At 36.7% G+C, this 11,644-nt stretch overlaps 1 long non-coding RNA gene across 1 annotated transcript; it reads right to left on the bottom strand.

The window, feature by feature from the left end:
• Positions 1–345: 345 nt before the first annotated feature.
• LOC138356581 (uncharacterized) lies at positions 346–2,608 on the bottom strand. Its single transcript, XR_011224538.1, has 4 exons — positions 2,595–2,608; positions 1,650–1,832; positions 1,224–1,382; positions 346–733 (listed from the first exon to the last, which is right to left on the bottom strand). It is a non-coding gene; the product is annotated as an uncharacterized lncRNA (long non-coding RNA).
• Positions 2,609–11,644: the final 9,036 nt, after the last annotated feature.

Genomic DNA, 11,644 nt, shown 5'->3' with positions numbered 1-11,644 from the left:
TAGTAGTTAGCGTTCTAACACCATGCTGTAATTCATTTCTGATTTATTTATGATGATATTCCATATCTATGTTATATGTAGTTTAACATTATTGAATTTACTCCTCCCCCCCCCCCAAAAAAAAAAGATGTGTAGGGGAATCATTCCACTATATATATAAGTTTTTACAGTCCACATCTCAAAGATTATTTTGAATTAAATATTAATTAACAATTACATGAGAATAAATGGTGGAGAAAAATCTCCCACAGTAGGAACGATATGTGAGGACACATTGCTGATGTGTAATGGGCGAGAATCCTGTTAACAGTCCATTTTTGCAGTAAATTTGAAAATAAAATGTCATTGTCATTTATTAGTATTTTATTTGAGGCATTTTCTCTGTGATTTTTTTTCATTAATTCCTTCTTCTTAACTTCTTAATATGTCATAACATAATTAATTCAGTCAGTTCAATAATTCAGCCATAACAATTACTAATTTCAACACTTCCCCTGTTACAAGGAACACTACCGAGGAATTTCTTCCCCAGCAGGGTGAGGAAGGCGACGCCACAGCACACCACCGTTCCTGGCTGAGGTCTGGTGATGCAGGGGTGTTACAGAGGCGAGGAGCAGCAGTGGGCGAGGTTCTCCCCTAATTGGGTGACGAAGGCGACGCCACAGCCTACTAGCAACATGTAGAAGGCTCCCTGCATATGACCAAGACTCAGGACCACCTGATTCCCTTCATCCTGAAAGTGAGCACTTTAGGTTACATATCAGACCTTCGCTAGGGTCTCTTCGATATTTGTGACAATATGTCTTGTGCCCTAATGTTACACCTCACGTTACCTTTACAATATGTCATCTTTCATATTTTAGCTATATGTCATTCATGTTATGTTTAAAATGTTTGTTTCATTTAGAGTGTTGTGCACTTGTTTAGTCAGTCAGTATTGTAAGGACTTGTATAAATTGTTGCGAATTAAGGTACTGATTCCGACAATGACACTGTCTTTGTGTTATGCTGTTATTGTTATTCTCTTGTGCAGTTAATGTAAAATACTTTTTATATAAACTTTTCCAATTATAAATGTACTAACATTCCTTAATTACGTCTCTGATTTGATACGATTGACTTGATATCGATTCAGTAAACTGATATTTTAAGGTAAATTTGTCTTCAGAAAGTATTTGCCTTAGGATTATATTGAAGGTGCTTTGGAAAATATTGATACATACATGAATTACGTCTCCAGGAATTGTGTTAGAGTCAAGCATTGCAGCCTTCCTCTCCTTCCTAACCCTTCTGGCTATCACGTCCTTAGTCCAGTAATTTATAATACCAGCAGCTTCTAGGTAAGATGTTAGCTGCCTGAATCTCAGATGAAACAGAGCACCCTTTCTATTGAGCAGAAACATTTATTCATAGAGAAGCTTAATTTGTAATTAATCTTCAAAGTTTCATGCATTTTACATAGATTACATAATAAATACTAATCTTATAAGTTTAGTATGTTTGCATAAATGTATTGGACTTTAAAATTTTTAACTAATCAAATAAATATCTTTAGATTAGGCAATTCATCTCTCAGTTCCATTAATATTTAACTTGAAAAATTATTCGATATGTATTTACAAAGAACTATAAACATTAATGAAAAATACTTTCCTAATACCCCAGCCAAAGGCAGCCAGGACAGGAATTTCTTTGTTACTGATAAAGAAAGGAGTGTCGCCCCTCGCGTCTGTGTATCTTGTTGCAACGATAACAGTGACGTAGTTCTTCAAGATGACCAGCGAGAATCCCCCAGACAGCACTCTCTTCAGTCCTTCATCCACCTTTAACAACTTAAGACACAAGAAGAATAAAACATTTGTTCGTTTAAAAGGCTTGGGAACTATTCAAGTGGTACACACATGATATTCAGTGCAACCCAAGCACTCAAGGATCCGATGATATATCTGTGCTCGAGTTTTTGTCGAGTGCTTGGGTGTGTGCCAGGATCAAGACTTCCCAACACCCTCAGACAACTGCTGGCTGAGTGGTTATTATGAGCATCGAGTTGGGTAATGAATTTAAAAGAATTCATTAATCAAGGTTTTAGGAGAATAAAACAGAAAGAATGACAATATGATGAATTATGTGTTATGCGTAACGTTTCCTTCCTTCCTGGAACATCAGGTGAGCTATTATATTTTGCATGTGTGGTAAGGTATATATATATATATATACATATTTATGATCGATGTTCCCTTCGGGAATCTTAATTTTAAGATGAATAGGAAAACCAGGGATATACTGAACATCTTGTTTCAGATTCTTTACTTTAAAATGCATAACGTTTCGAATACTTCTCGTATTCATCATCAGATCTAAAAGAAAAAACAGAAATCACAATCAAATAACTGGTAAACAAAGAACTCATACTGAATATAATTGCCTATCAAAGAAAGGAAAATGCTTAAAAAACAAAACACTTAAGCGCACTTAAAGTGATCAATACAAATAAAACTTAATAACTGTCACATATATTAAAATTAATTTAAAAATCCATTAAACGACAAGATGAATTTTATAACTACTAAAACAAACCATTCTATTAAACTTACGTGAAGTGATCAGAAGTGAATCTTGATATCTAACACATAGATACTAAACACTATAAAAAATATTTATATAATGACTACAAATCTACAAAAAATGTATATAAAATACAAACAGAATAAACGACAATTATAAAGTACTAACCAAAATCTTATAAAAAACTCAAATATTAAATAAAATTAAATACCAAAAGATGTATTATATATCCTAAATAAAAGATTATATAAATGTACAATGTCAAGACTTGAAATACGTAAGAAAGGGCAAAGACATGGTAAACTAAACAAAATTATAATAAAATTAAACTACCAGAATGAACTAAAAATCAAATTACAGGGCCTACTATGCACTATACAGTGTACAATTGAACAGCTGAAAGGTTGCTATTTAACAGAGGCCGCAGCTCCTTTATATATAAGGATTCCATTACTCTCAAATCTGACTGGCCATTCATACAAGTGTCCAGAATTTTAAAATCAGATTCCAGCAGAGAATGATCAAACTCATAACAATGGTTTCTAATCTCCGAAAATGCTGGTTTAGACAATGGTAATCCAGTCCTAAAAGATAATCCCAGGTGCTCAAGTATCCTAATCTTAAAGTTCCGAATGGAACTCCCGATATATCCAGCATTACAGCTGGAACAATTATACATATATACGACATTAGAGCACAGGGGAGTAGGCACTTTATCTTTAAATTTAAAATAAGAGCCTATGGTATTTGTGTTGACAAAAATAAATCTAAAGTCTACTTGAGGATAACACTGCTGCAACAGTCTCCTCAAACGACTCCTTACAGAAAAGTTAATAGTGCCATAAAATGGTAATTTAATATATTTAAGATCCCTTTCCACTGTAGTAATCCTACACGATGGGTGAAACTTCTTATTTAAGAAATTCCTTATAAAGGTATAAACCATATGCAAAGGATAACCATTATTTGAAAAAAAATTCACAAGAAAATTAATTTCTTGATCAAAGTTATTCCAATTTGAACATAACACAAAGGCCCTATTCAGTAGAGTGTTAATTGCGTTTTTCTTAAAAATATCAGGAACAAAAGAATTAAAATTTAAACCTAAACCAGTAAAAGTTGGTTTCCTAAAAACATTAGTGTTGAACCCATTAAGGTTATTCACTTTGACATCAAGAAACGACAATGAATTATCCACTTCACACTCTGCAGTAAACCGTATATTACTATGATGTGCATTAAGATACTCTCTAAATTTCTCAATATGACATTGGTCCTTAAATAACAAAAAAGTGTCATCTACATATCTCCTGTACAAGACTGGTTTCAAGGCCAACGGACATTTATCAAGCCAATTTATTTCATGAAAACTCAAAAAAGCATTAGCCAGTGCAGGACCTAAAGGAGACCCCATTGCTACTCCATCAATTTGTTTATAATATTTATTATTAAACATAAAGATGGAGTCTTTAACCGCTATTTCTAACAGCCGTCTGAATATTTTACTACAAAATCCAGACACTAAGTTAGTGTCAGCAAATAATTGATTTACACAGATATCAATGGTTTCCAACAAAGGAATATTAGTAAAAAGTGATTCAACATCGAAACTGGCCATTATAGTTGGGAACTCAAAATTTAAAGAGGAAAGTTCTTTTACAAAATCCTGAGAATTTCTCACAGTAAATTTATTATGCGTTAATGGTTCTAATAATGGAACCAGAAACTTTGCCAGTTTATAATTAAACGTGCCAATCGCTGATAAAATAGGACGAATCTGTATACCCGTTTTATGAACTTTAGGTAACCCATATAAGATGCCTGGCTTAGAGCCAGTTGCAAGTAATTTTGTATAATCAAAAAGAGTCTTTCAGACTTCTTAAAACTCTATTCAGTTTATCCTCGCATTTCAAAATATATGAAAAAGGGTCTATATCAACCAACGTAAATTTAGAGGGGTCTTCTAACAACCTTTCAACCTTATTCACATACTCTAACTTGTCCAAAACCACTATACCCCTACCTTTATCTGGTCTAGTAATGCAAATACTCCTATCATTCTTCAAGCCATTAATACAATCCAATTTTCTTTTGTCAAAAGGAGGGAATGTAGATTTCTATTTAACAAAGTCATTAAAGACTTCATGTGCTAAAGAGGAAACAGTACTGATGATATTGGTCCAACTATAATTTGTACCAGTCCTTAGGGTACAAGTTTTCAATGTATTGCATAACCGCTCAAAACCTAAAAAATGATTAACAAATTTAGTTTTTTTACACGTCAACCCAAAGTCTAACCCCAGAGAGAGAAGTTCTTTCTCAATGGGAGACAAAATTCTCTTTGAAGAATTTAAAACCACCTTATCAGGGTCCACCGAATTAAATGAAGGTATACCCAAGTTCCGCATTTTCTTCCCGTGAATAAGTGTACATTTTTCAACCCTTTTATCATTATAATTTTCATATTTACATTTTAAGGATGCAAAATCAACCCAGGAAACCAAAATCTTGAATTTCTCCAAGTTCACGTGCAATTCACTTTTCAACTTATTTACCCGCTTCTGCTTTTCAGAAATTTCAAAGTCCAACAATCTTAATAACCAAGAATTATATTCACTTGTTAACGCAAATTTGTCGGAATACACTTTAAACCTGAGAAATCTTGGGACCAAACGATGCGCCTTACAGGTTTGTAGAAATTCCAAATCCAAATGAGCCTTCTTAACTGCGAAATCCACTTTTTTTATTCTTCTGTATAAAGTAACTACAGGTCTTCCGTATCGTTTTAATAAAATATTTATGATCGATGTTCCCTTCGGGAAACTTAATTTTAAGATGAATAGGAAAACCAGGGATATACTGAACATCTTGTTTCAGATTCTTTACTTTAAAATGCATAACGTTTCGAATACTTCTCGTATTCATCATCAGATCTAAAAGAAAAAACTGAAATCACAATCAAATAACTGGTAAACAAAGAATTCATACTGAATATAATTGCCTATCAAAGAAAGGAAAATGCTTAACAAACAAAACACTTAAGCGCACTTAAAGTGATGAATACAAATAAAACTTATTAACTGTCACATATATTAAAGCTAATTTAAAAATCCATTAAAATACAAGATGAATTTTATAACTACTAAAACAAACCATTCTATTAAACTTACGTGAAGTGATCAGAAGTGAAACTTGATACCTAACACATAGATACTAAACACTATAACAAATATTTATATAATGACTACAAATCTACAATACATTATATAATGTATTGTAGATTTAAATAAAATAATAAAATACAAATCTGTTTGTATTTTATATACATTTTTTGTAGATTTGTAGTCATTATATAAATATTTTTTATAGTGTTTAGTATCTATGAGTTAGGTATCAAGTTTCACTTCTGATCACTTCACGTAAGTTTAATAGAATGGTTTGTTTTAGTAGTTATAAAATTCATCTTGTAGTTTAATGGATTTTTATATTAGCTTTAATATATGTGACAGTTAATAAGTTTTATTTGTATTGATCACTTTAAGTGCGCTTAAGTGTTTTGTTTTTTAAGCATTTTCCTTTCTTTGATAGGCAATTATATTCAGTATGAGTTCTTTGTTTACCAGTTATTTGATTGTGATTTCTGTTTTTTCTTTTAGATCTGATGATGAATACGAGAAGTATTCGAAACGTTATGCATTTTAAAGTAAAGAATCTGAACCAAGATGTTCAGTATATCCCTGGTTTTCCTATTCATCTTAAAATATATATACACACACACATATATATATATATATATATATATATATATATATATATATATATATATTTTAAATGGAAGGGAGTACCACCTCTAGCTGGAAGAAGGGGGACCCATAGCCTCAGAGGAAACCACGCATAACTCATTAGAGGGAATGTTTAGATCCCCTCCAATACATGCATACATATATATATATATATATATATATATATATATATATATATATATATATATATATATACACACATATATATATATATATATATACACACATCTATATATATATATATATATATATATTAGTATATTTTGGTAGCAGTCTTTCCTGTAGACATATATTATTAAATATGACCGAAAAAGTAAGATTAATAATTCTAACACGAATTTTCTCAATCTTTCGTACATTTCTTTTCACTGTTGGAGGTAATTCAAAAATCAATTCTCCAAAATTCATTTTTATTTCTAGTCTGACGCGACACTTGGGCGCGTTTCGTAAAACTTATAACATTTTCAAAGACTTTACACATACACAACTGAATAGAACTTACATATCTCCTATTTGTTTATATCTACATTTGAGTGAGGTGGATGGGGTGAGGTGGTATTTAATAGGGTATTAATTTCATCAACACAAGACAGAACACGAAACAATGGGTATTGAATAGAAGTGATTGTAGAAAGCCTATTGGTCCATATTTCTTGATGCTTCTATATTGGAGCGGAGTCTTGAGGTGGGTAGAATATAGTTGTGCATTAATTGGCTGTTGATTGCTGGTGTTGACTTCTTGATGTGTATTGCCTCGCAAACGTCAAGCCGCCTGCTATTGCTGTATCTATCGATGATTTTGTGCTGTATCTATCGATGATTTCTGTGTTGTTTACTAGGATTTCTCTGGCGATGGTTTGATTGTGGGAAGAGATTATATGTTCCTTAATGGAGCAATGCTTGTGCGTTGCTGAGCCACAGCAACCTTTCCTGTCCCCCAGTCCTCCCCACCATTTTCTCCTCACCCATCTCCTCGGCCTCCCAACCCTTCCTCACTGAACCGTCTGCTGTCCTCCCCATCAATTCCCAGTTCACCATCCTCTTTTCCTTCCCGCCATGCCCCACTCCCCTGTCCCTTTATCCTACCCACCATTCTCCATTCCCCTATACCCTCTTTCCCACCATCCCAAACTCCCTAATCCCCTCGGCCTTCCCCACCATTTTTCCCTCCCTTATCCCCTCGTCCTCCCCACCATCTCTCACTTCCATCCCCTCGTCATCCCCACCATTCCTCACTCCCTCGTCTCATGTCTTTCCAAATGGTCTGATGTTCCCATCAGAAAATTGTAAACATCAAGTGATCTGATGTTCCCATCACTGAAACATAAGAAAAAACAGTTAAAAATGAAATGAAAATGTGAAAAAAAAAATAAAAATATAAACTATTCTCACGAAATGAACGGTATGGTAAACAACATAGCTCAATTCCAACGCAATTCAAACAAAATAATTTAATCAAAATGCAAATAAATAAAAATCAATGAAAATTCAATTTATCAGTGCAGTCAGAAACATTGAAATGGAATTGTAACATATTCTAATATTATGTGTTGCTCTTACATGCAACAAATGGTGCTATTTGCCAAGAAACGCATAATTTTACCTATCACAGGTGTGGCATCTATACTTATACTTAGGAAATGAACGGTATGGTAAACAACACAGCTCAATTCCAACACAATGTCACACAAAATAATTCAATAAAAAATAAAATAAATCGAAATCTATGAAAAAAAAAATTTCAATGCAATCGGAAACATTGAAATGGAATTCGTGACATATCTAGTATAGCGTGAATGTTGCTATTAAGTGTAACAGATGGCACTGTTTTTAAAAAAACGCATGTTTTTACCAGTCACAGGGGTGGTATCTATATAGTAGGTATATAAAAAGATGCGCCTATTCGAATGCAATGTTGATACGAAATTTCAAAGCAATCGGTTAAGGGGGTTCGAAGATTGCCCCCACATGAAAAACACAGTTTTTCAGAAAAAGCATGTTTTTTTTACTGTCACAGACGTGACATCTATATAGTATGTATATAAAAATCTGGCCGGATGCGAATGAAACATTGTGTGAAAATTTCAAAGCAATCGGTGAAGAACTTTCGGCGATTGGCGATTTTGAACAAACGAACATTTCCATTTTTATTTATATTGATAACCAGAGATTTGGTCGGCAAGACAATGAACTACAGAACTGTGTAAATAATTATGAAACTACCAAAGGCAAACTGGTTCAAGTGATGAACATTGTTCGTATACAGGGTACGTGAGGAGTCGTACACAGTGTACATGAGGGGTCGTAGAGTGTGTACGCGAGGGGTCGTACAGAGTGTATGTGAGGGTTCGTAGAGTGTGTACGTGAGGGATCGTAGTGTGTGTACGTGAGGAGTCGTACACAGTGTATGTGAGGGGTCGTAGTGTGTGTACGTGAGGGGTCGTACAGAGTGTATGTGAGGAGTCGTAGAGTGTGTATGTGAGGGGTCGTAGAGTGTGTACATGAGGGGTCGTAAAGAGTGTACTTGAGGGGTCGTAGAGTGTGTATGTGAGGGATCGTACAGTGTGTACGTGAGGAGTCGTACACAGTGTATGTGAGGGGTCGTAGAGTGTGTACGTGAGGGGTCGTAGAGTGTGTACGTGAGGGGTCGTAGAGTGTGTATGTGAGGGGTCGTACAGAGTATATGTGAGGAGTCGTAGAGTGTGTACGTGAGAGGTCGTACAGAGTATATGTGAGGGGTCGTAGAGTGTGTACGTGAGGGGTCGTACAGAGTATATGTGAGGGGTCGTAGAGTGTGTACGTGAGGGGTCGTACAGAGTATATGTGAGGGGTCGTAGAGTGTGTACGTGAGGGGTCGTAGAGTGTGTACGTGAGGGGTCGTACAGAGTATATGTGAGGGGTCGTAGAGTGTGTACGTGAGGGGTCGTAGAGTGTGTACATGAGGGGTCGTAGAGTGTGTACGTAAGGAGTCGTACACAGTGTATGTGAAGGGTCGTAGAGTGTGTACGTGAGGGGTCGTAGAGTGTGTACGTGAGGGATCGTAGAGTGTGTACGTGAGGAGTCGTACACAGTGTATATATGTTATCCCTCTTCTTTATTTATAAAATTTTGAGATTAATTAACTATGCCAATGGTTGGAGTAAGGGACCTATTAGCTTAGTGAAGGTGGCTCGGGATTCGTGGTCCTAAGATTCCGGGGTTGATCTCCGGCAGACGCTGAAACAAATGGGCAGTTCATTCTACCCTGATGCCCCTGTTCACCTAACAGGAAATATGTACCTGAGTGCTAGGCAGCTGCTTCCTGGGGATGAGTAACAAAATGAAGGCTTAGCGTCCCCGGGCCGCGGGGACGCTAAGCCTCGAAATCATCTCAGAATAGGTGCATCAGATGAAAGGAAATCTGCACATCCTTTTCCTTCCCGCTCGGGGATCGAAACCCGGGATTCCCCAATATTAATCGAGAGCTTAGATCATTATACTACAGAAAAATATGTCAATGTGATAAAGAAATCAAACACTTCCAAAGGAGAGCTGATCAACCAGGCTGTGACCCACAGGACAAGGCTGAGAGCAGCAATACGTCCAACAGCCTGGTTGACCAGGCAGGAGGCCTGATCAGAGACCGGGCCGCGAGGACGTTGATCCTCGGAACCAACCCAAGGTAACTCAATGCTTTCCTCGTGAATGAATACGATCTAATTCAAACTCAATGACAACGAATACATTCTAATTCGCGGAATATTCTATTAGATTGTTGTCCATAATGGAAGATAAAGTTACTTGAAATATTAGTCTGCAATCTCAGATAATGATTTTCACGTGTTGCGAAGTTGCATGGAAGGGAGGGGGGAAGCTGGGAGAGAAGGTGAGAGAGACCCGACGGAGCCATCCATATACAACGTACGTGATACCAACTCTTGAGTATGCATCACCTGCATGGAATCCCCCCCCCCCCTAACAAAACAAAAAATTAGAATATCAAGAAATATGCAAGAAGACATGATCCTGAACTGAGGTAACTGTCCCGTGAAGACAACTGAACGAACTGGACTTCGCCATACTGGAGGAATGAAGGAATAGAGGAGACATAGTAGGGGCATACAAGATACCGAGGAGAATTGCCCGATGAGACACAGAGAAGCAATGTCGAAAGTGGGGAACAGCAGAACGAGGAGACACCGATTGAAAAAAGCTGGCAAATTAGAATTGATCTGTGTGTGTGTGGCAAATATGTTGAATGGAGATGACGACTTCATTTATAACTCAATATTCATTTCCTTACGCAAATGTGTAAAACGAGTGAATGTATCATGTATGCCCTTATCATGTCTCAACTATTCCTTCATTCCTCCAGTGTGGTGAAGTCCAGTTCCTTCAGTTTTCTTGTATTAAATATGTAAGGTCGTAAAGAGGGGGGACGGGTAGCCCCTCCCCCACAAACACACTCCAAGCAAGCACCTCACACCAGTTTATTAGTAGTCAAAAGGCGGAACCAAAGAGCTGTAGCTCAACCCGCTGCAAGTACAGCTAAGTGCATACAGATAAGAGCCACAGTAACTCGCAGTACGCAAATATTCAACACACATTTTGTATAAAATGCAAACAGCTGAAGTCATCTATGACTTGGTAATTGGTCAGATCCGTTCGCATATCGTCAAGATTGTTATGCAGAGCTGAGGTGGAGGAAGTCCTGGAATGTGAGGCTGACTTTATCTCTGATACCTCTGAGAGAGAGAGAGAGAGAGAGAGAGAGAGAGAGAGAGAGAGAGAGAGAGAGAGAGAGAGAGACAGAGAGAGAGAGAGAGACAGAGAGACAGAGAGACAGAGAGACAGAGAGAGAGAGACAGAGAGAGACAGAGAGAGAGAGAGAGAGAGAAAGAGAGAGAGAGAAAGAGAGAGAGAGAGAGAGAGAGAGAGAGAGAGAGAGAGAGAGACAGAGAGAGAGAGAGAGACAGAGAGAGAGAGAGAGACAGAGAGACAGAGAGACAGAGAGACAGAGAGAGAGAGACAGAGAGAGACAGAGAGAGAGAGAGAGAGAGAAAGAGAGAGAGAGAAAGAGAGAGAGAGAGAGAGAGAGAGAGAGAGAGAGAGAGAGAGAGAGAGAGAGAGAGAGAGAGAGAGAGAGAGAGAGAGAGAGAGAGACAGAGAGAGAGACAGAGAGAGAGAGAGAGAGAGAGAGAGAGAGAGAGAGAGACAGAGACAGAGACAGAGACAGAGACAGAGAGAGAGAGAGAGAGAGAGAGAGAGAGAGAGAGAGAGAGAGAGAGAGACAGAGA

Source organism: Procambarus clarkii, chromosome 73, assembly GCF_040958095.1.
Source record: "Procambarus clarkii isolate CNS0578487 chromosome 73, FALCON_Pclarkii_2.0, whole genome shotgun sequence".
Taxonomy (NCBI): domain Eukaryota; kingdom Metazoa; phylum Arthropoda; class Malacostraca; order Decapoda; family Cambaridae; genus Procambarus; species Procambarus clarkii.
Note: the sequence above shows the minus strand (reverse complement) of the source record. Positions and strands in the feature narration are given on the sequence as shown.